Source organism: Periplaneta americana, chromosome 13 (assembly GCF_040183065.1).
Source record: "Periplaneta americana isolate PAMFEO1 chromosome 13, P.americana_PAMFEO1_priV1, whole genome shotgun sequence".
Taxonomy (NCBI): Eukaryota; Metazoa; Arthropoda; class Insecta; order Blattodea; family Blattidae; genus Periplaneta; species Periplaneta americana.
In genome coordinates, this window is record NC_091129.1 from 63,630,926 (window position 1) to 63,654,945 (window position 24,020).

The window sequence follows — 24,020 nt, forward strand, 5'->3', positions numbered from 1 at the left end:
CACCCACTTTGAGAAGAGGTTGTGGGAGATTTGTTAGGATACCTCAGAGGAACAGGAGCTTCCTGAGAATACCTGTGTTAATGGATGCGTGCTTATGCCGGAGATCGAACCTGGGTTCACAGGATTGAGTCCAGCGCTCTAGCCACTGGACCATCGTGATGGTTTTGTATAATATGTATAAATATTGTGTGTGTATATATATATATATATATATATATATATATATATATATACATATATATTATATATAAAAGTGCTCTGCCCATGCAAACCCAGCATGTTCCAATCTTTCCTCTTTTCTGCCTTCCTCTTAGTTTCCTCATACAATCCATATATCTTAATGTCGTCTATCATCTGTTATCTTCTTCTGCCCCCAACTTTTCTCCCGTTCACCATTCCTTTCAGTGCATCCTTCAGTAGGCAGTTTCTTTTCAGCCAGTGACCCAACCAATTCCTAAATATAATAATAAATTATTTGCAAATAAAATATAAATATTTTGTGTCTATTTATGGAATTATCCGATTTACATCTTGAACACATTGCAATATTTGGTTTTCCCCGTTTGTTATAATTCTTACAACTTTATATGCAGCATTCAGAAGCCACCAGACTGAGGATCCTGATTTATGAACGGAGAGTAAATGTAAGTGAAGGAAAAATGGAGGTAGTGCTCAAATGATATTAATAGAAATCAAACTACTTTTGTATATTCACTAATACAATTTTTTTTGTTTTATTTTGTTTCTTTTGTTTCAGGCCCCGCTCATATCCTGTGCCTCATCGTGGCGAGCGGGTGAAACAAAGAATGATGCATGATGCCAGTTTTATTAATGGCTGAAAGTATTTTTCCAATTTTCCGTGACTTGCCTTATTTAGGACACTCGATATTTTAATTAATTCATGTTTAGGCCTATAACAAATTTCTAAGATGTCACTTACATAAAATTTCTTAGTAAAACTTTACCTACCAACACAATAAAATGCTGTAAAATGGAAAGGTTAATGCGTCCTTCTTTGGCTAAACAGGATAACTACAAGTAGTGGTACATACATAAGCCCAGGTCATGGACGCTGTTGATCGGAGACTCATTAAAGTAAGTTAGAGATTACAAATTGACTTATTTTGTTTTTAAATATAAATGCATCATTGGTTATAATTTGTATTACACATCATTGACTTGAAATTATTTTTTTCAGTAAAAATATTCAACGAAGTTCACATAAAATAGGTTCATAGTGAAATCTTCTTTATATTTGTTTCCATTTTCTCCTTTCGTCCATTTTCCCTGTGACTCAAGGTTTCTTCATTTCCACACCTTCTCTGTATTCTATTGTTTCTCCTGCTGATATCTTTATACAGTTTTTTAGACGAGTCCAGTATTCATTGCTATTCTCAGGTGTGGATTTTAATGTAGCAGCTTTCTCTTGAAAATTTCTTCATCACCTGTTTTCCTCTTATCTTCTTCAGACGGAAATCTACTTCGATTACCAACAGGACATGGTCTGAGTTAATATGGTAAAGCCTTTGTATTTTTAAGCAATTTCGGAATATTTCCTGCACCAGTATGTAGTCTAAACTGATATCTGATTTCGTACCTTGGGCATGTCCAGATGTTTCTTCTTCGTTTATGTTGTTGGAATAGTGTATTTTCAACATTCACTGCATTTCTCTTACAGATATTCACCAAAGATTCTCCTCTGTCATTTCTTTTTCCCAATCCACATTTTCTAACTGTTCGTCCATCTTGTCCTTCTCCTACTACTGCGTTCCAGTCGCCCATTAGGATTATGCAGCTCCCTTCTTCTCCTTCTCAACTACCTCTTCTATCTTGTCATAGCTTTCTTCCACTTCCTAATCTGCTAATCCACTACGTGGCAGGTAAGTTTGCATAATAAATCCACAAAACCAGGGTCGTCTTATATGACAGATAAAAGAAAAAGAGATATTACAATTCTACATTAAAACCATTATAAAAAAAAACAACAGATCACATTCGTTTTCTGAGGCAAAGAGCTCGTAAAATATATCCTGACTTTCACTGTTGACAGCGCCATCATATAGGTTCCATTCTGAATGTGACGAGTCGGTTTATACTTCGCCATCACCAGTCCATAACAAATCGTCCTCTGTGCTATCCATTGCGTTAGAAATTCCATATTTCTTTTAAGGATTTTTATCAATGTTTACACTTTCACTTTTTCCCATGACAGTTGATAGTTTGAGGGTATTTTAAAGGACAGATCTAAGCAAAACCATAATATTGTGCTTTAAATTTATACCTCGTATTATCTGAAGACTATCTTATTTGCGGAAATATACGACAGTATGAATAACATTGGCGGACAACTGAATCCTATAGATTCAAAATCCCCTATATCTACTTTCACAAACTGAAGGATGAGTAGTGAAAAATTGAGGGAGTTTTCAACCTGACAGTGATTTTTAACAAACCTTTTGCTTTAAATTTAGTGGCTTTCTTAATTCAAACTATATAAATCATTATAATTCATTCTCTGCAAGCAATATGTGGGCGTAACTCAATTATGAACAAAATGGTCGTTAGGGGGTTTTGAATCTGGAGGATTCAACTCATAGTTGTCCGGCTTTTTGTTACTGCTACAGAAAAAGTTTTTATAACTGTCATGAAAAACAGTCATGCTGTCTTCTCCTGTTATTCATCTTCTCGATTAATTCCTCGTCACGTACAAGAGCACGAATTTGAGGTCCATTGATCTTATAAAGCAGAAAAGGCTGAAACTATATGTTGCAAACAATTACAATCAGTATTCAATGCTCTGACAAACTGTTTCATCAAGTCAAACTTGATGTGAAGTGAGGGAAAAATGATTCTGTCTCGACTAACGATTGGTTCATATCATATCATAAAGTCGACCGTGGTAAAACATGACCAAACACGCTTTCAGTTTTTTTTTTTTTTTTTTTTTTTTTTTTTTTTTCAGTAGAGTATAATCATTATCGAAATGTGAACGTGAGGCCAACAGCCGGCTGGTCTGTCTGAGCTTTTCAAGGGCTGTGGCACCACAGATTATTATTAACCCATTTTAGTTAGATGTAGCTGTACAAAATGCTTGGCAGCCAAGTAGAAGATCTGGCACACCATTGAATGAATTAGAATTCAAATGGGAGATTTGAAGAAGTCGGTAGCACCCCAAGAGGCAAGGGGTGGCCGTCTACTTCCAAATAAAGCGATATTGGAGCTACGAGACGTGTCCAAAAAGTAATTTTCCCTGGGGCCGTTTGCAGAAATAAAATGCAATTTTATGGAAAGATTTATTCGAACAGATAAAGGAATTGTTGAGCTATTTTTTCAACATATTTCCACCTGAATTGAGACTTTTTGTTACCGTGGTATCAACAGAGAGGTGCAAACGGCTGTCACACAATGGTTCCGATTCCAGGCGGGAGACTTCTACGTGGGACAAAAGTTGTTCCCACGGTGTGACAAATCTCTCAGTTCCAGTGGGAAATATGTTGAAAAATAGTTCAACAATTGCTGTATCTGTTCCAATAAATCTTTTCATGAAACTGTGTTTTCTTTCTGTAAACGGCTCCGGGTAAACTTACTTTCTGGACGTCACTCTCAGAACATCTGATTACATAAGATACAATAGAATGGAACATTAGTGATTCCGATACCCAGAAACAAAAGACAGCGATGTGCTAGTGAGAATGCTCTTCCGACATACAGCTTCCTCAAAATTTGATGTAGCTCATGTTTTTTTTTGTCATATCATACTACCGAAATATGTGAAAATCACACAAAAAAATTATGTAAAACGTTATGTTTCGAAAATGTGTTTTGTTCATACGAGTATATTGCGACAATAATTCTATTATGTATATGTGTTCAGGTATTGTGGAAGTAATTTTCTTATTTTTCTATTTTTTGTATTATTTGTATGGAGTGTGGTATTGTGTAGGGCAGAAACGTGGACATTATGACGAAGCGAAAAGAAACGAATAGATGCATTTGAAATGTGAATAAGGAGAAGAATGGAACGTGTTAAGTGGACAGACAATAAGAATTGAAGCCGTATTGGAAAGAGTGGGTGAAGAAAGAATGATGCTGAAACGGATTAGGAAAAGGAAAAGGAATTGGTTGTGTCACTGGCTGAGAAGATACTGCCTACTGAAGGATGAACTGGAAGGAATGGTAAAGAGTTCGGGGCAGAAGAAGATATCAGATGATAGACGACATGAAGATATATGGATCATACGAGAAGACAAACGGGAAGGCAGAAGATAGGAAACATTGGAGAATGCTGGGTTTGCAGTGAAAGATCTGACCTTGGGCAGAACACTGAATGAGTGATGAATATATTATTTATATGCTAAATTTCAGTTAAGTTCGATAAATTGCTTGAAAGATGTCATTATAAGGCAATAACTCATTCTTTGAGATTTGACAACATAATGACCTAGCGTTACCATATGGTAACGCCCTGTAATTCCACATATTCGCTTGAACAATTGAAAACAAAAGCATTGTTGTGTTCAATTACATCCATTTAATTAGTCTATAACGAAATAAACGAAAAACTTTACGAAAAATAATTCAGGCTTTTAAGGGTTAATGTTAATTGAGCTTTCGAAGGGGGGCTGCGGAGCTGCAGCACCCCCAGACATTTGTGGCCTTGTCTCGTTTTATGTTGTGAAATACATTTATTATACAGTCTCTATTTAGCGGCTCGAATTTTTTAAAAAATTTAGCTCTCATTGACATGCACGCAATCGTTAGTAAAGTCACTTTCTCCCCTGGTGCTGCCAGAGCGAAACTACAGTCTAATATATACAGTCGCGCAACTTCAACACTCTTTTTGCCAAGCCAACATTCACGACACTAACGCTCAAGCGGCAGGCAATGCACTGGTCATAGGGTTGATACAGCCAGCACGTGCTTTAAAGGTATGCGAGATGTTATAACATCGCCGTCTGCTATTCTTACACATTTCACATTCACATTCAAAGGTTTTATTGCCATTAATACTGTACATATACATATATGAGTATTAACGGCGGCTGTTTTAGGGTCTTATGTGCCCTCTTCAGCCGTCGTGTACATTTCTCTTTTTTTTTACAAATGAATTTTTGTCAGGTGCTGACATAAATATCAGCCTAGACAAATCGGATATTTGGACTGTAGATTAAAGAAAAAAAATATCGTTTATAATTTTAGCTTTGAAATTGGGAGTTATTGCAAGAAATTACTTCCTTTTTTTCCCCATTGTGGTAACTGCGAATGTGGTGGAGATTCCTGTTTAGTGTTGTATGTTGATTTTGGCAATTTGTCAATTTGTAAGTTTACGTTCGCTGGTTAAACGGAAAGCTATTGTGTTGATGTAATCCACCATCGCCTCTCTTGGGAAGTTGCGGCAACTCCGTACTGGCAAGCTACATTTGCTTTTGTTAATGGTTGTGTTGTTGGTTGTTGTGGTACGTGAGTAGTTTCTCTAGTGTGGTTCTGTTATTTGTGTTTGGTGGGTTAGTGAAAAGGTTTTGTGTATATTGTCTGTTTACTGCTGAGTGAGTGTATTTGTTGTTTATATGTTCTAGGTGTGTGAAGAGTGGTGTGAGTTTGTTCTGGTGTATACTCTGTGGTTGGTGCTACGCCTTGGAAGTCTGGCGATGTTTCTGAGAATGCGTCTTTCCCTTGCCTCAAATTTTAGTCTGTGAATTGGGGCCGCTTGTGTTAGGAAGAGCTATTCTTACACGCCTTCCCACTTCCTTAAATGCCCATGCTGTCAAGCGTACACGAGATAGTTAAATACTTTGCCGCAGGAGCGCTAGTAGGATGTCCCAGTGACGAGACGATAAAAGTCACCCTCGGTTCTCTTTTTGCGCATGCGCCATCGGTGTAGTATTTCCGTTTACCGGTGTGATGCACGAGACGATAAAAGTCACCCTCGGCTCTCTTTTTGCGCATGCGCCATCGGTGTAGTATTTCCGCTTCCGGTGTGATGCTGGGCCTCGTTGTAAGCATAAAAATTGTTTTATTCACCGCATTCTAGATTCACCTTCGTCACGATCATATATTATTTACATTTCGGTGATACAAGTTACGTAATTATAATAATAGTGCATTGCTAGATTTCACAATTATTACTCCAGCTCCTGTTATCCAAGTCAAACGTTATTTTCGTATAATTGTATTCCAGAATATTTCCTCATAAGTCTTGATAGGCTATATGTATTAAGAGTTAATTTCTGGTGGTAGTATTGATATTAAACTTGGCTAACACAATATTCCATCTACAACTTCAGAGGGGCGGCAAGAACTAGCGCTGAGGTAGTTCTGGATATTTCAATTGTAAACCAACTTATGAATCTCGTGATATGCAAATAAATATCACCAAACGTAGGTGCCAACTTCAGAGGGGCTGCAAGATACTTTGTGTCCAAATTTATAAAACCAGGGGCATCACATCCAGTAAAATTAAGAGTGATCTCAACCTTGTTAACAATTCGAAGAGATATTCCTATGTAAATAAAGCGGCGAAACTAGCGCTGAAGTAGTTCTGGTGATTTCGGAAGTGAAAATTGTTGAATTTATAAGGGTTTATTTTTATGTAGATACAGTAGATCGTATATGCATCATAGACAAATATATGCATGGCGTAACAAAACCCTAAACTAACCAAATCTAACCTGTCACAGATTCGTATATGCAATATGTATATAAGCGGGGAACTACTTCAGCACTAGTTTAGCCAAAAATTGAATTAATTTGTTTGAAAGATGAAGTAGGTTATAGGCCAAAGATTATTATTTGAACTCTATAGAGAGTAGTGGTTTGGTTCGACTGGAACATCTCGGAAAAAAGAAGATATATATTTTTTTTATTATTACCGATATAGACCTATATTCATTATTATTTATTATTCCACAGTTGAGTAACAAAATGGACGAGGAACCATCCAAAAGAACAAATCGGGACACCCTTAGAACAATAGCATTTTAAATATCATGGTAAATTAGGAAACATACCACTAACTTTATGAGTTCCTGTAGGCCCTAAATGTTTTTATCCATCTAAACCACTGATAGAGGAGGTCAGCTGTCGAACATGTTAGTAAAGCAATTCACAATGCCGCTATCTTTCCTGAATTTGAGATCGGTAAATCTTCCACATGCAACAGAGTGATTCCACTTCTCTATCCATGATCCACATTTTTGTAGTTCAGTTCAAATCTATGAACTATTGGGATCGAACAGTAATGGTCCTAAGTCTTACCAAGCGGAAATAACACAGAACTAACAGTTAATTAACAGTGTATGGTAATTATGTAGTAATAATCGGCCAGGCCTCCATATTCCCGCAATAGAGGTCCAGGGCACCTTCGTTATCATATGTATTTTCTTTTATTAAATTTCGTTTGTATATGATCAACTTGTCAACCAGTATCCACTTTACACCCTGGATCTCTGTTGTAGTAAGATGATGGCCTGGCTGATACGACCTGTCGATGGTTTGTTTCTACACAATTATTAAAATATATGTATATACTTGGTAATGTATCTATCCTGGATCTCTATTACGGGAAGATGGCCTGGCTGGTGATTACTACTTAATTACCCAAAATTTAAAACTAACCATTATCAACACTCGTTTTTAGGTTGATTTTTTTTTGTTATGATCGTCGTCGTAGGTGTGTGCTCGTTAATTGATTAGCAACGGCTATATAACTACTGATAATGGATAAATGCTTAATAAAGAAAATTGTCCCCACTGAAAGTGCAGTGAACGGGAATACAATGATAAATTGGGTTATATTAATGACAGTGAAACTAATGGCTCATCGTCGGGTGGCGATCAAAACCTTGTAATTCCAAAACTGGAAATTTTACAAGACAAAGATATAATATTACTGATACGATATCATGTTCACGTGCTCTATTTTATGTACATGTCTTAAATGTCTGTTTAAATTCGACTGTTTACTAAATATGGTACTGCAATGTTTGCATACCACAGGCATTATTACAGAAGTTTGAAAACTAATCCATCAAACTCGAATGAAAGTAAAAGAAATCCAGTTCACAATTACTGCGGTAAATAAAACATTTTTATGCTTACAACGGGGCTCAGCGTCACACCGGAAGCGGAATTTCTTCACCGATAGCGCATGCGCAATAAAGGGAGCCGAGGGTGACTTTTATCGTCTCGTGTGTGATGCTGGGCCTCGTTGTAAGCATAAAAATTGTTTTATTCACCGCATTCTAGATTCACCTTCGTCACGATCATATATTATTTACATTTCGGTGATACAGTCTCGTGTCCCAGTGTCGCAGTCCAAACAGCGTATAGCCACAGTCTAATAGACTATCTATTAGACTGTGGTATAGCATCACTTGTTATGCCTACGCGAAAGACAGAAAAACGTGGTTTCAGAGAGTTGGTGCTGATGTTTTATGTCTGTTTGTTTAGTGATTTGTGTGGCCGTTAGAATATAAGTGTGTATAAACTAATAAACAAACATCTTTGAGAAAAGTTCCATCTTGATTTTATGGAGAAAGGTATGTACAATTTACAGGTTTATATATGCATGCTCATTCCATGTCAAACTGATAAAGCTATGTCCATTACATTCCAAACTATTGGAAACTATAATCAACCGTTTTAAACAGGGGCGGCGGTACATCCAATAAACCTTGCTGAGGATGGCGGGTAATTCTGAGATGAAAGCGAGTAGTACCTGTAGCTGATTTATTGCTCATAGCCAATTTGTAATCAACGGCTCAACTGAGACTAAAGAAAGAGCAGTGGCAAGAACGAACTAATAAGTAATAGCTCAGAACCGCGTCCAAAGTATCAGATTATCCATTACAATACGTAATGCCTGTTTTCAGATAGAAGAAAAAATGTCAATTAATGTAAAATAATAGATAGTAAAAAAATATAGGCCTAATACTATCCGGCACAATGTCTTAAATATTTCCACGTTTTTTGTGAATTTGATTTATTTTGCTATTATAAAGACAATGCGGAATAATGAAATCAAATGCATTAACCAATATTATCGTGAGCAGTTGGGGGGGGGGACAGAAATTCTTTGGAGAGACTCTAGCCCACCCTTACCTCCTTTCAGCGTCATCCCTAATCTAAAATCTATTGCATTTCAATTTACAGTAGCCTATATAATTGTTGGGATCAATATCCAATGAATATATATATTACTTCTGCTAGGTATATCATCTACAAAATGGTGTATTGCTGTGTGCCGCACTGCACAAGCAAGAGCGGAAAAGTCAAGGGGATTTCATTTCATGAATTTCCTTGCGATCCAGAACTGAAACAAAAATGGCTAAAAAATATATCTAGAGATAATTTCGTGCCTAATTTTGAATCAAGAACATCTTTTGTGTGTGGCCTACATTTTCTTGATGCTGATTACCGTCCAGACCTGAAAATAAAGAAATTGAAGCAAAATGCTATCCCGTCAGTTTTTAAAGGTTATCCTCCGAATAAGATACCTAAACCCATACCGCAGAGGCGAGTATTAATAAAGCATGAAGTAAAGAAAAACAAAAAACGAAAGAGGGATGAGTCTTTTGGAGATAATTATGAATGTCCTATTTCTGACGGCAACAACGAAGACGACGTTGAAAATAAAATTAATTGCAGCAGGTCTGTTGAAGTTCAGACAGACTCCGAAGCTGGAAAATATTATAAAGCCGAAAGAGAAAAAACACGACTGCGATTAAAATTGTGGCGTGCCAATCAGAAAATCAAAAAGTTGGAGAATGATTTGCAAGTACAGAAAGAACGGATGAACCAGTTTCATAATAAGTACCACAGCAATGTAGAAGCAATAATAGAGTCTAATAAACAAGATCCTACTGATTCCAAATCTTCATTTATTTTAGAACAAATTCTAAATTATTATAAGCAGTCGCCCCGTTGGTCAGAAAATTGCATAAAACAGTGTGTAATATGGCAATTCATTTCTCCAAAGGGGTATAGTTACGCAAGAAACAATTTGTTAAAACTGCCTTCTATAAGCACTTTGAATCGCTATCTAGGAGACGTATCTTGCGAAACAGGAGTGACAGAACTCGTGAGAGAGAGACTACCGGTACTTGCAGAGTCTGAAAGACTGAATGGAGCAGAAAAATTATGTTCCCTAATTATTGACGAAATGGCCATAAAACAGCAATTTTTGTATGACACGAAACTAGACACATTTTTTGGTCATAAGGACACATCTTCTCATGTAGCAGCTCTCCGATGTGAAAACAATTCTGTTTCGAAAGCTGTAACTGATAAAGAGCCAGTTCTTGCAAATAGTCTGTTATGTTTTCTTATTTCTGGCATATCCACCTGTTATAGAATTCCTGTTGCTTATTTTTTTTTCTAAAAGACTTTCTGGGGTGGAACTTCACAGTCTCACACTATAAGTGATAAAACAGGTCGAGTCTATTCGTTTTGTGATTTTAAGATTAGTTACAGATAATCATAAAACAAATGTGAACATGATGAGACGACTGTCCAACGGGAAGACAATAAAGGCTAGAATTAGTCACCCAGATAATCCAGAACGGCCTCTCTTCTTAGCTTTCGACCAGTGCCACATATTGAAAAACTTAAGGACAGCTCTTTTAGAAAAGACAATGTATGATGGAAAGGAAGAAATTAGTGGCAGTCACATTAAAAACTTATATAAAATGCAGTCGAAAGAAGTAGTTAAGCCAGTCCCTTTCCTAAGTAGAAAACATGTAGCACCAACTAATTTCGAAAAGATGAATGTGAAAAGGGCTAAAGATATATTTTCTTCGGAGGTAATAACCGCTCTGCAATGTTTGAAAAACAACAGCAGCCACTTCAAATCCCAGGATTTTCAAAGCTGTGGTGCCACTATCACGTTTCTGAAAATGATAAAAAAGTGGTTCGAAATCCATGATGTGAGAAGCACTTCTTTGCAGCACTTAATGCCGGAGAAAATGCACTTTTTCAGTATAAGTGATGAGAGACTGGAATGGTTAGAAAATGATTTTCCATCATATCTAGCAGAAATTAGAAATGCAAGCAATGAGCAGGGAATGGAATTTTTAAGCAAAGACATCTACGAAGCTGTTCTCCTGACATCTTCCTCCACTGTCCAGTGCACAAAGTATCTGCTTTCATCTGGCTTCTATTTCGTTCTCACAAGGGCATTTAATAGTATCCTATAGAGCATTTCTTCAGTAAGCTGAGACATATCTGGGAGCAATGACATGCCAGACTGCAGAGCAGTTATATTTAGCATGAACAGAATACTGAACACTGGATTAACTACTAGAAATAACAAGAGAACTCCTATAGTGATGCTCTCGTCTGGAACTAACCAACAGGAAGACGAGACTTCGATTCCAGAAAGTATGATGTCTATATTAAGCAAACTTCACCAACCTCCATGTAAGTAAAATTGTTTATCAATAAAGCTTTAAATAAAATCGTTAACTAAAGATTGACGATATCCTTTAACTTATTATAACTGTAGGTATGTAAAATTTAATTTTCAGGCCTTGGATTTGTGACAATGCAGTTGGCGTCTCTGACTTACATTGGAGGTTTCGTAGTAAAGCAACTACAGAAGGAAATCGAATGTATACTATGCTGTCAGCTGGGCAGCAAAGAAAAATGTAGTTCACCTATGATGGACTTAATCTACAAGAGGGATATCTCCGATAAGATGCACTATCCATCTGAAATGTTAGTGTGGTTACTAAGCACAATTTTCGAGTTTGTCTGCGAGGCCGCGAAGTTGGTGACCGTCAGGACATGTGAAACGCTAACTAAACTTATTCTTCCTGTGCTTAGCGAGTCTCCTTTACTCAAATGCCCTGCCTCTTTAGACGACAGTCACATACAAAGTTTGAGCATGTTCGTGTGTAAATGTGCAATTCCCATATTTCTGAAGAATATTGCTTCAGAAACAACAGAACGTTTTGAGCGTGTTAAATTTCTCAATTCAAAACCAACAAGTCGGAAAATATTGCGAGTGTAACCTGCCTCCATGCCGTCACCGTCAAGTTGAGCTGCGAGGGACATCAATGCAGCGCTCTGAGATAGGTAGTGGAGAAACTTTGCACTATTTCAATGTACGCGCTTTTGGTCATAGACAAATAAATAGAGCTTTTGGTCGAAGTGGGAAGGCGTATAAGGATAGCAGACGGCGATGGTTATAATAACGTTTTAATCATGCGTCGGAATAAAGGCAATGTGTGCAATGACGAAAATTGCAGTAACAACAAGTTTAAATCTCCGAATTTGTCGTTCTTCAGATTCCCTAAAGACCAAGAGAAAAACATAACTCAGTCATAACCTATAATCCACGCTGTAGGTAGCCTACGTATTGTGTTCTATAAAACATTTATTAGTTATCAGTTACCTATTTGTATGTCAGGAAGGAGAGTTTAAATGAAAACAAAGTAAATACCTGTTACAGTATATTATTGTTTTGCAGAGATCATGTGTAAATGTGTAACCATTCCGATTTTGGATAATGTATCTACAGTTTTTAATGAAAGTAATTCCATAATTTTTGTATTCGTGTTTTTTTCTTTATGTTTTTCAAAAGTTGACTGTTATATTACATTGAAGTAGGGATTCTGGTGTTAATTTTTTCAAGAATTCATGGCGTATTATAATCCTTTTGCAAAATATTCACTTCTTGAATAAATCCAGACTGTGTCGATAAATTTCTGATGTGTTGGTGTAGATTCATGTGGCAAACGTATTAAGTTCTCAAGAAATAAAAGAGCCTTTTTAAATTTAATATAAAAAGCAATCTTTTCTGTAATAATTTGCATGACTGTTATTGGTGTTGATTTTACATTACTAGTGATTATTTGAGCCGTTCAGAGCAGAAGTGGTATAAGTCAAAATTAGGTAATGAGGTTTAAAGTAAAAATTCTGTAAAATACAGCGCAAAATAGCAATTAATATATCCTTCGTGCTATTCACTGACTATTAATAATTTAAATAAATTCAATATTAACTGCTACTTTGCGCTGTATTTTACGGAATGTTTACTTTAACCCCTCATTACCCATTTTTTACTTACACCACTTCTGCTCTGAAAATAAAATTAGGCCTACATTTTTTCAACAAAGTTGTCTATTCATTTGTTCTCACCTACGTCATAATAACAGTAAGTGCATGTAAATTACGTATTATATAGGTAGGGTAAGTTAAAATTAAGCTTATGTGTGAAAACTGGAAATGTAATGTAAAATGCGGTAAACTTTCCATAAAACTTTAAACTATAATATCAGCACTATTAGCGACTCAAAATAAGAATAAAAAAATGGAAAAATAATGAACTTCATAAATCAATGTCTGTCAAATTAAGGTTTAAATCTTCCCCTTTTGTTATTTTTAAGTTTACCTCAGCGGCCGAGTTTACTCCAATTTGCGGTATTGAAAATAGTTAATTTCTCAGGAAATAGGGAGAGGAGTTCACCACGCGATGTACCCTACGAGATATGCCTACAATTTTGACTCTTCTCACAGGAAATATAGAGTTCCAATGGTTTACAAATATATTTAGGAATGAATTGAATTAACCGTCCACGTACAAACAATTATATTATTTCAAACCATGATACGTGATCAGGGCCATGATTCAGTTGTAAGGAGCAGAAAGAATTACGTTTATTACCAGCTTCTGAAACTTGTAGATTAACTGCGTGTGAAATTCTTCCAGGATTCTAAAGTAGAATTAGTAAGAACCATATACACTTATTGCATAGCATAAAAATATAAAATAAATTACGCAAAACCCGTTTTCTGATGTGTTATCATATGTCGTGTGCACACTTTTAACTTGCCTACCGCTAGAGGGCTACTGTCGCGCCAGCTGTCAAATGTTGGTATATTTTATATGTATGAGTTGCGTGACTGTATCTATTAGACTGTGGCGAAACGAGAGCCAAGGACGGATTGGTGCAGCCACTTCCTCCCCTGGTGCTGCCAGTCTCGTCTCGGATGCTTTGCGTGTTAGTACTTAGTTTTACCCCTCCTCCTGCTACCCCTCACCGTGAATACAGAGTTTCCAGGCGCTCAAAGTTTGCAGCAGTTTGTCAGTAGCGCGCAGTTTTAAATGTTGCGAGTATAACAAGTGCAACAATGTTTAATTCTGTACAATATTTACAGTCTATTAAGTTCAGAACCTTAAAAATTGAGGAGAAATGTGAAATTAAATGCCCATCAGTTGAATCTCATAATGGAAAGAGCCGCTAAACAAAATAGCCTACAAAGCCCGCATATTTTCTGCTAATTTATTCAGTATCCCTGCTTTCTTAGCTCGATCTCCACAGAGTCTGTATTAGATTAATGTGTTTCAAAGACAATTCCATCATTTGGGGCAACAATATGGAATTTTTAAAATAAGAACAGCAAATGTTGTTCATGAGAAGGAGCCATTGCTACAATGTTTTCAAACCGTAATGGAATCTGAAACATCTAACATCACAATAAATGAGGCAAGCGCCCTGGTGCGTACTCTTGAAGATCTTGAATTCAATTTCTGGCTCAGTTTTTTTTTTTTTTTTTTTTCATTTAGTGGTGTATCTTGTAGATATATTATACAACCAACTACAACATCGCCAGTTAGATATTTCTAAGGTTCAAATCTGCATATAAAAAATTAAATTATGGTTTATTTCACGACACTCACAACTGCACGGGTTATATCAACGTCGCCGATGTGCCGGAATTTTGTCCCGCAGGATTCTTATAGTGACGCGAAACATACAGCCTCTCCTATCCAAATGCCATCCTCACCTTCCCGTGGTCCACCCTGTTTCTACCAACGAGGAAATGGCGACCGAGTCACAGCGGTATAACTGTTTCATCAAATGCAGAGGAAATGCTGCATTACAAGCCTGTCCAGAGGCTAAAAGTGGCAGCCCCACTACTGGACTACCTAACGATAAGGCTAGTAACCTATCTTAGGGAAAATTACATTACTTTCAAGCCTCAAACAAGCAGTATAAACCTAGAGGACATCGTCAACCAGGAAGACCTTTAAGAAGACTGCTAGATGGGGCCGAAACAGGTCTACAGAGGCCTAATTCGTGAAGGATGATGATGATGATGAGGATTCTTTTAAATGCCAGTAAATCTACTGGCATGAGCCTGTCTCATTTAAACACACTTAAATGCCATCGACCTGGGCCGGGGTCGAACCCGCAACCGACTATGCTACCGAGACCGACTCTGCATATCAAGCTTTGTTAATGCCATACAGACAATACGGAACAGTGCACAGTTGAGCAGCGAGATCTGTGAAAATGAAAACCCTAAAAAGGGTCGTAAGGTCGAAGGGATTCAGACAAGTGTTGCGGCACCCAAGGAAGTGTGTGACCTCATTATCACACAAGCTAACACCCGATTCTAGTTCATAGATCATCTGATATTATCTTCTCTTCTGTGTCAAGAAAAATTTGAATGCAACAAAAGCTCATTTCCTGAAAATGACCTAAATTTGTGTGAAGCTTTTCCCAATGTTCGATAAAGCCAAACTAAAAACGGAACTCACTGTGTTGTATCACAAACAAGAATTCAGAAATATCAGTGACGCAGTCAAGCTCTTGCAGTTTCTTCTATCTGAGAACTTGCAGGCCTCATTTTCAGAAGTTGTGAAACTACTACGCATAGCTATCACCATACCAATGACAAGTTCCGAACCAGAACGTTGCTTTTCGTGTTTGAAGACAGTAAAATTCTATCTCAAAAATATGATGAGGGAAGAGAGACTGACCGCATTAGCTATGTTTTCCATTGTAAAGACTATGTTAAACGACATGTCGGATTTTAGTAAGAAGATGATTAAAAAGTTTGCAACCTACAAGACAAGGCGCATGGAACTAATCTTTAAATAAGGTAAGTTGCATGGTTTATTTTTTTTATGCAGCCCCTCTGAATTCAATACCCACGAGCCGCCACTGTTGAGCACCCACGTGCAATAATGGGGTAAGTAGTTACGAAATATGTTCATACTTACCCCATTATTGCATGTAGGTGCTCAATTATGTTCTTTCATGTCCTTCCAGTCAAAATACTAATAACAATACTGCCTACCACAGAGTTTTGCGTTATTTTGGATGAGAGTGTCGAAATACAATTTTAATATTCTATTGCTATCACTGGGTTTGAAACGGAATTGAACCGGTTTTATCCATATTTAGTTTAACTTTATTATAGTGAGGATCACGTAAGTTCAGTTCCCAAACAGCAAATATTTCCGCCTTGTCAGTGTTGCCAACTGTTACCAGATATCACCACATGTAGTAAAATCACGATCCTATGTACTGAATGACTTCTTTACTCACCGTACTTTACCTTAATGTTGGAAGGTTATTCTAAATAGTTTCAATAATAATGAGAAATGTATTGCTATGTTCTATTCTTTTATTCCTTTACATTATTATTAGTATTAGCATTAATAGGTTACTAGACGTAAATATACAACAAAGTATAGTATATAATATTCAAGAATCAAATCTGTTCCAAGACCAATTAAATTATTGTCACTTCACTTCAAAGATTCCAGTGTACATATACTGTACTTCCTAAAGGTAGATAAATTAATAACCAATTGACTTTTGGTTGGAATTCGAATGAACTTCTGATTATCTTTTGAAATTAGTAAGGAAATGGATAATAACAACTATGCTAAAACTGAAATAATAATAAATCAACTTACAAAAATAATTTTGGTCCTTAAATGCCATAAGTAATTTCACTTCTAGATACCTTTTTAAAGATTTCATTTGTTTGTAAATTGCTTAATAATGCTACACTTACACTTATTATTTCTGCAACTCCACGTCTGTCATTGAAAAAATGTATGATACATAACTGTGAAGTCTCTTTTAGGCTCTTGTGTCCTAAATTTAAATAAGAAAAAGCAAATGATTCAAGAAATGTGAGCTGGTGAAAATTAAATACTCAATTAATAAAATAATTACTACCAAAAGAATATTTTATTAATTCTATACAAAAGATGGATTACACAGAACAGATGGCCAGAAATCATAGATTTATACACAACATACAGCATGAAACGATCATCAAAAAATGCTTTTTGTACACAATAACATCTTTCAAACGAAGTGAAATAGCCAATAAGTTCAATAAATATTATGCTAATAAGTAATAACTATAATTAATAATTATCTACAAGCTGTAAAAGGGAATAAAATAGTATATTGTTGAAATTAGGGGGTTATGGTTTATTACGTGTATTTATAATTTTAATTACTTTTTCTACATTTAATTATATTTTAATTTCTATTAGATTAGTTGGTGGTGTGGTTGTTAGTTTTATCTGTGTACGTCAGACTATTAAGGAAAAACTGAAAGAAATATTAAATCTACTATCTACTTTATATAACAATATTTAATCAAGAACTGAATATTACTATTAATTTAATAACATAAGACCCAAAACATCTCCAAGTCCAGACAATACACATGCTGATTTTCTTAAACATGTTGGCAAACAAGCAAACTCACTACTTTTATCTTGTAATCTCATCTAAAATACAATATCTGTCTGGAGAAAATCTATCATAACATCAATTTTGAAAAGCAATTATTCAACTAATATCTTTTCGAGTTATCGACAGATATCACTTACTAGTATGATAGCCAAAATTATGGAAGAGATGATTTCATAGATTGAATTGGTTCCTGGAATCTAGTAACTAACTTTCATTTTATTGGGTTGACTTTAGAGAATTGCATTCAACAAATGGACAGATTTTAAATTTTAGTCAAGATATTAAAGATATTTTAAACAGAAAACAAAACAACTTAACAATTTTAATTTATTTTCAAGGATCATATGGCTCTGTAGATATAAATCACTTAAGAAATTGCAAACTTAGGGTGTCCATGATAAAGTGTTACACTGGGTCAGTGACTTGATTATTTGATTCATTGTCACAAATATGTAAATAGAGACAGATTCATCTGGGCTTCCCACATTGTTGTTTTCAGGAATACATTTTCCAATATTAATGTCGATGGTCTAACTAAAGAAATAGATCTTATGATAATCTCATCATTTGCAGATAATATGGTTGTCTAGAACAAAAAATCACAGTCCACAAATATTAATAAACTGAGCCAAAATCCCAACAGACTTTTTGACTCTACTTGGAGAACTCAAACTTGCTCAATTAAGGGAAACTTTACTAATAAAACACAATCCCAAGTTATTTCAAAATGAATAGTATATAAGTTAACTTTAACAGATGATGTTAAGAAATGTGATACTTCTCCAGACATTTTAAAAATCATTAGAAACAATAAATGATCTGGTCAGTGAGTGACTACATACAGTATTTTTTATAGATGGATCCTGTTTACCAAGCCATAGATGTAGTGGTGTTGTAGTACAATACCAGTATATTCCCTTTTACAGGGAATTATATTCAAACACTTGTTTGCCCCATTTTAACCGTGACAACGCTTTTTAGCTTTTTAAACATTCTGGTTATTGTATTGTGTTTGTGTTTAGTGAAAGATTTTAGATAAGGGAGCAAATAGCCATAGTAGCTGACGCGCCCTTTTTAAACGCCACTAACTAACTAACTAACTAACTTCAAACACTGACTAATTTTGATAGTGAAAATTTAGATACACTTTTAAGCTTACAAAATCTCCAGTATCGACTTCATAAATCTGAGAAGGCTGTCATACTATCAGATTCAAAATCAGATGTTCTTGCTGCAGTAATGGACGTAACAGCATGAAATCTCAATATTTTACAGTGTTTTAATATTTTAAGCAAAATGGTCGAATTACATCGACGACTGGTACTTCCGTGGATCCATGAACTTTATGGAGTGGGAGGTAATGAGGTAGCTGAAAGGTAGCAAAATTACTGTAAGGTTATCTATACCTGCATCTTACCACACTGTTAAAAGAATAACAAGATCAGAACATGACAATGTGGTAACAAAAATCGGAATGATTCTAAAGCAAATGAAAAAATTGCAATAGGCCATCCGGCGTCTGCTCCACGATGGAGGAAAATCCTCAGAAGAAACCAACTAATCAGACCAAATGGGGGATCCAAACTACCCTCGAGTGCAGCTCTGAATTTGCAGGCCAACGAGTCTACCGACTAAGCTACATTGGTGGCTCCACTAAAAATATGAAGTACATGGCACTCAGATTATTAAATTGACAAACCTAAACAATTATTCATCAGTTAAGCTATAAAATATAATACATAGCAAGCAAGTTAATTCAATTTAAAAGTATAAACAATTCAATCAGTTGAAATATACAGAAACTGATAATAAATATCATGCAAATTACTTCACATTACAAGCATAAACAATTCATCACTTGTGGTATACAGCCTACTATTTAATTTACAGCACATACAATTCATCAGTTAAGCTATAGACCTACAGTCTACTATTCAATTTACAGCATATATAATTCATCAATTAAGCGAAACAAAAATATAGTACAATACATAGTAAAAATAATACACCTAATTTAATAACTGAACTTCTATGAAAATCTACAGTGGCAGTACTCATATTATCACAGGCCATGATTGTCTCAAATATTTACAAAGAACTGATATTTCAGAATCTCCCCATGCCATTTCTGAAATCTCAATGAAGATATGGATCATTGTCTTGACTGTTTAACTTTACACAGCTTTCAATCATCTGGTTAAATATTGGAGTGCAAGATAACAAATGACATCAACTGCTGAACACTTGGTATCAATCAACCAACAACTTCATTACATTAAAGGGGAAAAAAAACTGAAAGAATTAATTGTATATAGACACAACACATAAGACAAGGCCGCTTCAGAACAGTAATTGGCAAGGCTCTGTTGTTTTAGGATTCTTATGTAGATTCAATTTCACCTGAAAGAAAAAAGTAGCATCTATAAGTAGTAGTAGTAGTAGTAGTAGTAGTAAAGATAATAATAATAATAATAATAATAATAATAATAATAATAATAATAATAATAATAATGACTGTAAAGTATGGAAATTAATATTGCAATGTAATATCAAAAGGTGATTTCACACCATCAACTCTTATCATTTAGTACAACTCTTATCATTTAGTACAACAAATCTATTATATTCAGTTGCAATCACCAGTAGCTGTTCTTTCCTCCATTTTGTTGTTGGCTGATTTTTCACAAGTCTGCTATGATATGCAGCACTATCCATGACAATAACGCATTGCCCTAATGTTCTCAGGTCAACAACTGTGTTTGCACCCACTTCTCAACTACAGGGCTATTCATAGCACTATGGTAGTCCTGACTTTTCTTTCAATTACATGAAAAAATTAAATCAGCACCTGCAATAAAAATTATACCTGGGCATATAATTACGTCACATGAATTCACAGCATTTAAATAAAGAAAATAAAACATAACATAACATAACATAACATAACATAACATAACATAACATAACATAACATAACATAACATAACATAACATGACATGACATGAGATCCTCTTTGGTGAAAGGCTTTCCCACGTTTTTATTTAGTCACCAATTTTTATATTTTTGTACCCTGATTTAAAAAATTACTCTTGCCAAATTTATGTAAAATATAAATCAATATAACTTACCGAGTATAAATCCATCTTTCGTTCCGGCATCTAATCTTCCACCCTCATTTGTTGGTCTATGAATAACACCATTCATGTCACTGGAAACTTCACCTGGTTTATTTCATGAATAAGTGGGTGATCATACTTAAAAAAACAGAGAGAGAAAAGCAATTCACATTGACACTCTAAGAGACACAAAAATTTTAAAGACAGGAAAACCATTCAAGAATTTTATAACTAACCTCTAGTTATAATATGAAACTATTAATTGCAAAACATGTTGTTCCCACCTGAATTCATTACTAGTAGCCTATATTAATTGCAATTTCATATTCCACATAAGTGTTAATCTATTTGTTAGTAAAAAATTCAATCACTCAATGTCTCACAATACATTGAAATTTACCATTCATAAAAATCCAAGTCTCATCCAAGAATACTACGGGTTTAGGGTTCTCACGCTCCACATTTCTTATATATTCTCTTAAAAACGAATAACATCACTTTCTCATACATGTGTATAAGGATCCCCTTTGCTCCATAGAAATTTCATCTCTTTCAAAATTTTTTTCACCGATGATAAGGATACTCTAAATAAATATGTTTCATAATCATCATTCATATGTTCCAGAACTTTTGCTGCTGTTAGTACTTCCCCTGTAACAGTAAATGAAAATTATGCCATATTTTTATACATAGGCCTATGACTAAAATCAGAATTACATTGCATAAATCAACACAATAATTCCTGTAACTTCCCTACCTTTATGTAACTTGTCATAAATAAATCTCGCAATTGCATCTTTCGTAAAATCATCAGCATCAGTCACTGGATGTTTACGTAGTCTATGTTTTCCTGGTGTCACGAGTGGGGTCCCCTTGTGTGAATTTATCACTTTCGTGGCTGTAGTTAAGCCAAGCTGTAATAACAAACAATAACATAATACTTCTAAAAATTGTTATATCATAAAATTCATGCATAATACCAACATTTACAGCTATATGAATAGAAAATGATCAACATGTTAGGTTGGGTCTACGATAGGTTTAAGTAGGCTAATATTTAGGTAATTCTCCAGAAAAGCTACACCAAAGAAGGCATAATTTTATTTTGTTTAATTGATTTCTGTGATATTTACATAGTGATGAACACGTGGTTTTAGTGCACAGCCACAAATACTTTCAGCACAAAAATCCTTTGACACTTACCTGTATATTCTAATGCATTGTTGTAGTCCCTCCCTCAAACTTGTTACTAATTACCAGGACGAAGAGAAATGGTTAGTTTCCCAGTAGTGCGTCCTCGTCCTCTCGAGTGTTATATCTTAACAAGTACTTTGGGTGGGGTAGCTTTTCTGAAGAAACACCATATTTAATATTACTTAGACCAGTCATGAATAAATTATTCAGCCAGAGTCAACGTTCCTATGCTTTATAGAGTATGTTATATAGTTATTATATAAAACTGAATTATTTTTAAGCACCATAACAGGCCAACATTCATGTAATATTTGCTGCAATATCAAGTTAATAATTACAATATGACTTGTATTTTCTTCGGCCGATGTGGCATGTAAATTGTGATCTGAACGGTTAATTTAATACCAAAAGAGAAAACTGGAAATTTACTTTCGTGCTGTTTGATTACTTGTTCGTCTAATTTGTAAATGTATTTAAGCTATCACCTACTGCAGTATTACAGTACCTTAAATGTTATTTAGTTTGGCAATATGAAAATCACTGACTTGATTAAACATTAGGCCTACCTAAAAATTTGTTTTGTTTGACCACAATCATGAAATTATTAGTGCAAACTCCTAAAACTGAATACCACTTTGAAATGTATGCTTAAGAATACTTACTCCTAATAATTGTCCTATTCTGGTTGTAATTGCTGTCTCCGTTAGCATAATTCCTTCTTCATTATCTTCTTTCTTCAACTCATTATACACATGAACTACAGATTTCTGAAGCGTACTCTGAATGCCACACATTTTCTTCCTTGGAGGAGTCACTGCAACACTATTTCATTTTTTTGACATAGTAATAAAAATCTAAACACGAAAGAAATTCATTAAAATTTGAAATAATATTTCTATCCATTACCCACGTGCATTATCACGCCCAAGTATATTATATTCATTCGTACTTATCTGACTATTCTTGAATTATAACCACAACGCAACACATAACATAACTATTATGTATTAATATTAATACTAATATTAATTAATTATTAATAAGTTCGAATTTCACTATTAATATTAATACTAATATTAATTAATTATTAATAAGTTCGAATTTCACTATCTTCCAGTAACCGGCTGAGAAATCTAGTACAATTTTAATTTCATGGAACTCCAGTACCGGCAAATATTGTCGATATTTGCCTCAGCTGCCAACATACCGGTTACAAAATCACTACCATTTATAGTATTTGTCAGTATCGAAATTCGAAACGAAGTTGGCAAAAGAAAATTCAACCTTCAAACTAGAAAATCACCATAATCCACTAGCATTTGTAGTAATGGGGGAAAAATGGTTAGGTTTCACCCTTAGGGTATCAAGTTACCTGGTCTTCCCTTTTTTTATACTAGTGAACCATTTATTTGATTAATAGTTTGTCTTTGAAATAGGCCTACTTTTTATAAGCTACAGCTCATCGTCTTCTTCTATAAGCAGTAAGGACACAAGGAGCAGAAATAAAGGATGCCGGTGTCGAAACACAACTTTAATATTTTATTGCTATTTGTTTTTCACTGGGTCTGAAACGGAAGTGTAGTGGTTTTATCCGTATTTAGTTTAAGAATGTTACTAGTGAATCATTTATTTGGTTTATTGTTTGTCTTCGAAATAGGCCTACTTTTTATAAGCTACAGCTCATCCGTCTTCTCTATAAGCAGGACGGACACAAGGAACAGAAATAAAGGATATTCATATTACATAATTTTGTTCATTAAGAAAGCACTCAACACTTAAAGATTTTTTCTTCAGAAAATATATTAATTACATATTAAATGTAAGAGAAAAATACTTTTCAATAATTACAAGTATAATAATAAAAATAATACACTGCAATTACTTACGCATTAGGTATATACAATAAAGAAACCTACACTTTTCCTTTAGAAAACAAAGATTTGTTAAATCAGTGGATAAAAAACACAACAAGGGTTAAATGGCATCCCACTAAACACAGCTTCCTATACTCTCCACATTCAGAAGACAAATATATTTACATGACAAGGAGTAGGAGGCAGTTATTGACAAGGCAGCAGTGGCGTAGCATGAAATTTTGAGCAGGGAAAGTTAAGTCAAGTTGTCTTTCATACAATATGAGAAAACGTATTACAAAAATACAGTCTTAAAATAAATAGTAGTCAATTTCAAGTCAGCAAT

General features: G+C 34.9%; 1 long non-coding RNA gene across 1 annotated transcript; it reads right to left on the reverse strand.

Moving 5' to 3' along the window:
• Nucleotides 1-16,985: 16,985 nt before the first annotated feature.
• Nucleotides 16,986-23,208, reverse strand: LOC138712012 (uncharacterized). The gene is made up of 6 exons (XR_011335576.1): nt 22,484-23,208; nt 21,385-21,541; nt 21,028-21,278; nt 20,640-20,765; nt 20,151-20,358; nt 16,986-19,910 (listed from the first exon to the last, which is right to left on the reverse strand). It is a non-coding gene; the product is annotated as an uncharacterized lncRNA (long non-coding RNA).
• Between the last annotated feature and the right edge of the window lie 812 nt (nt 23,209-24,020).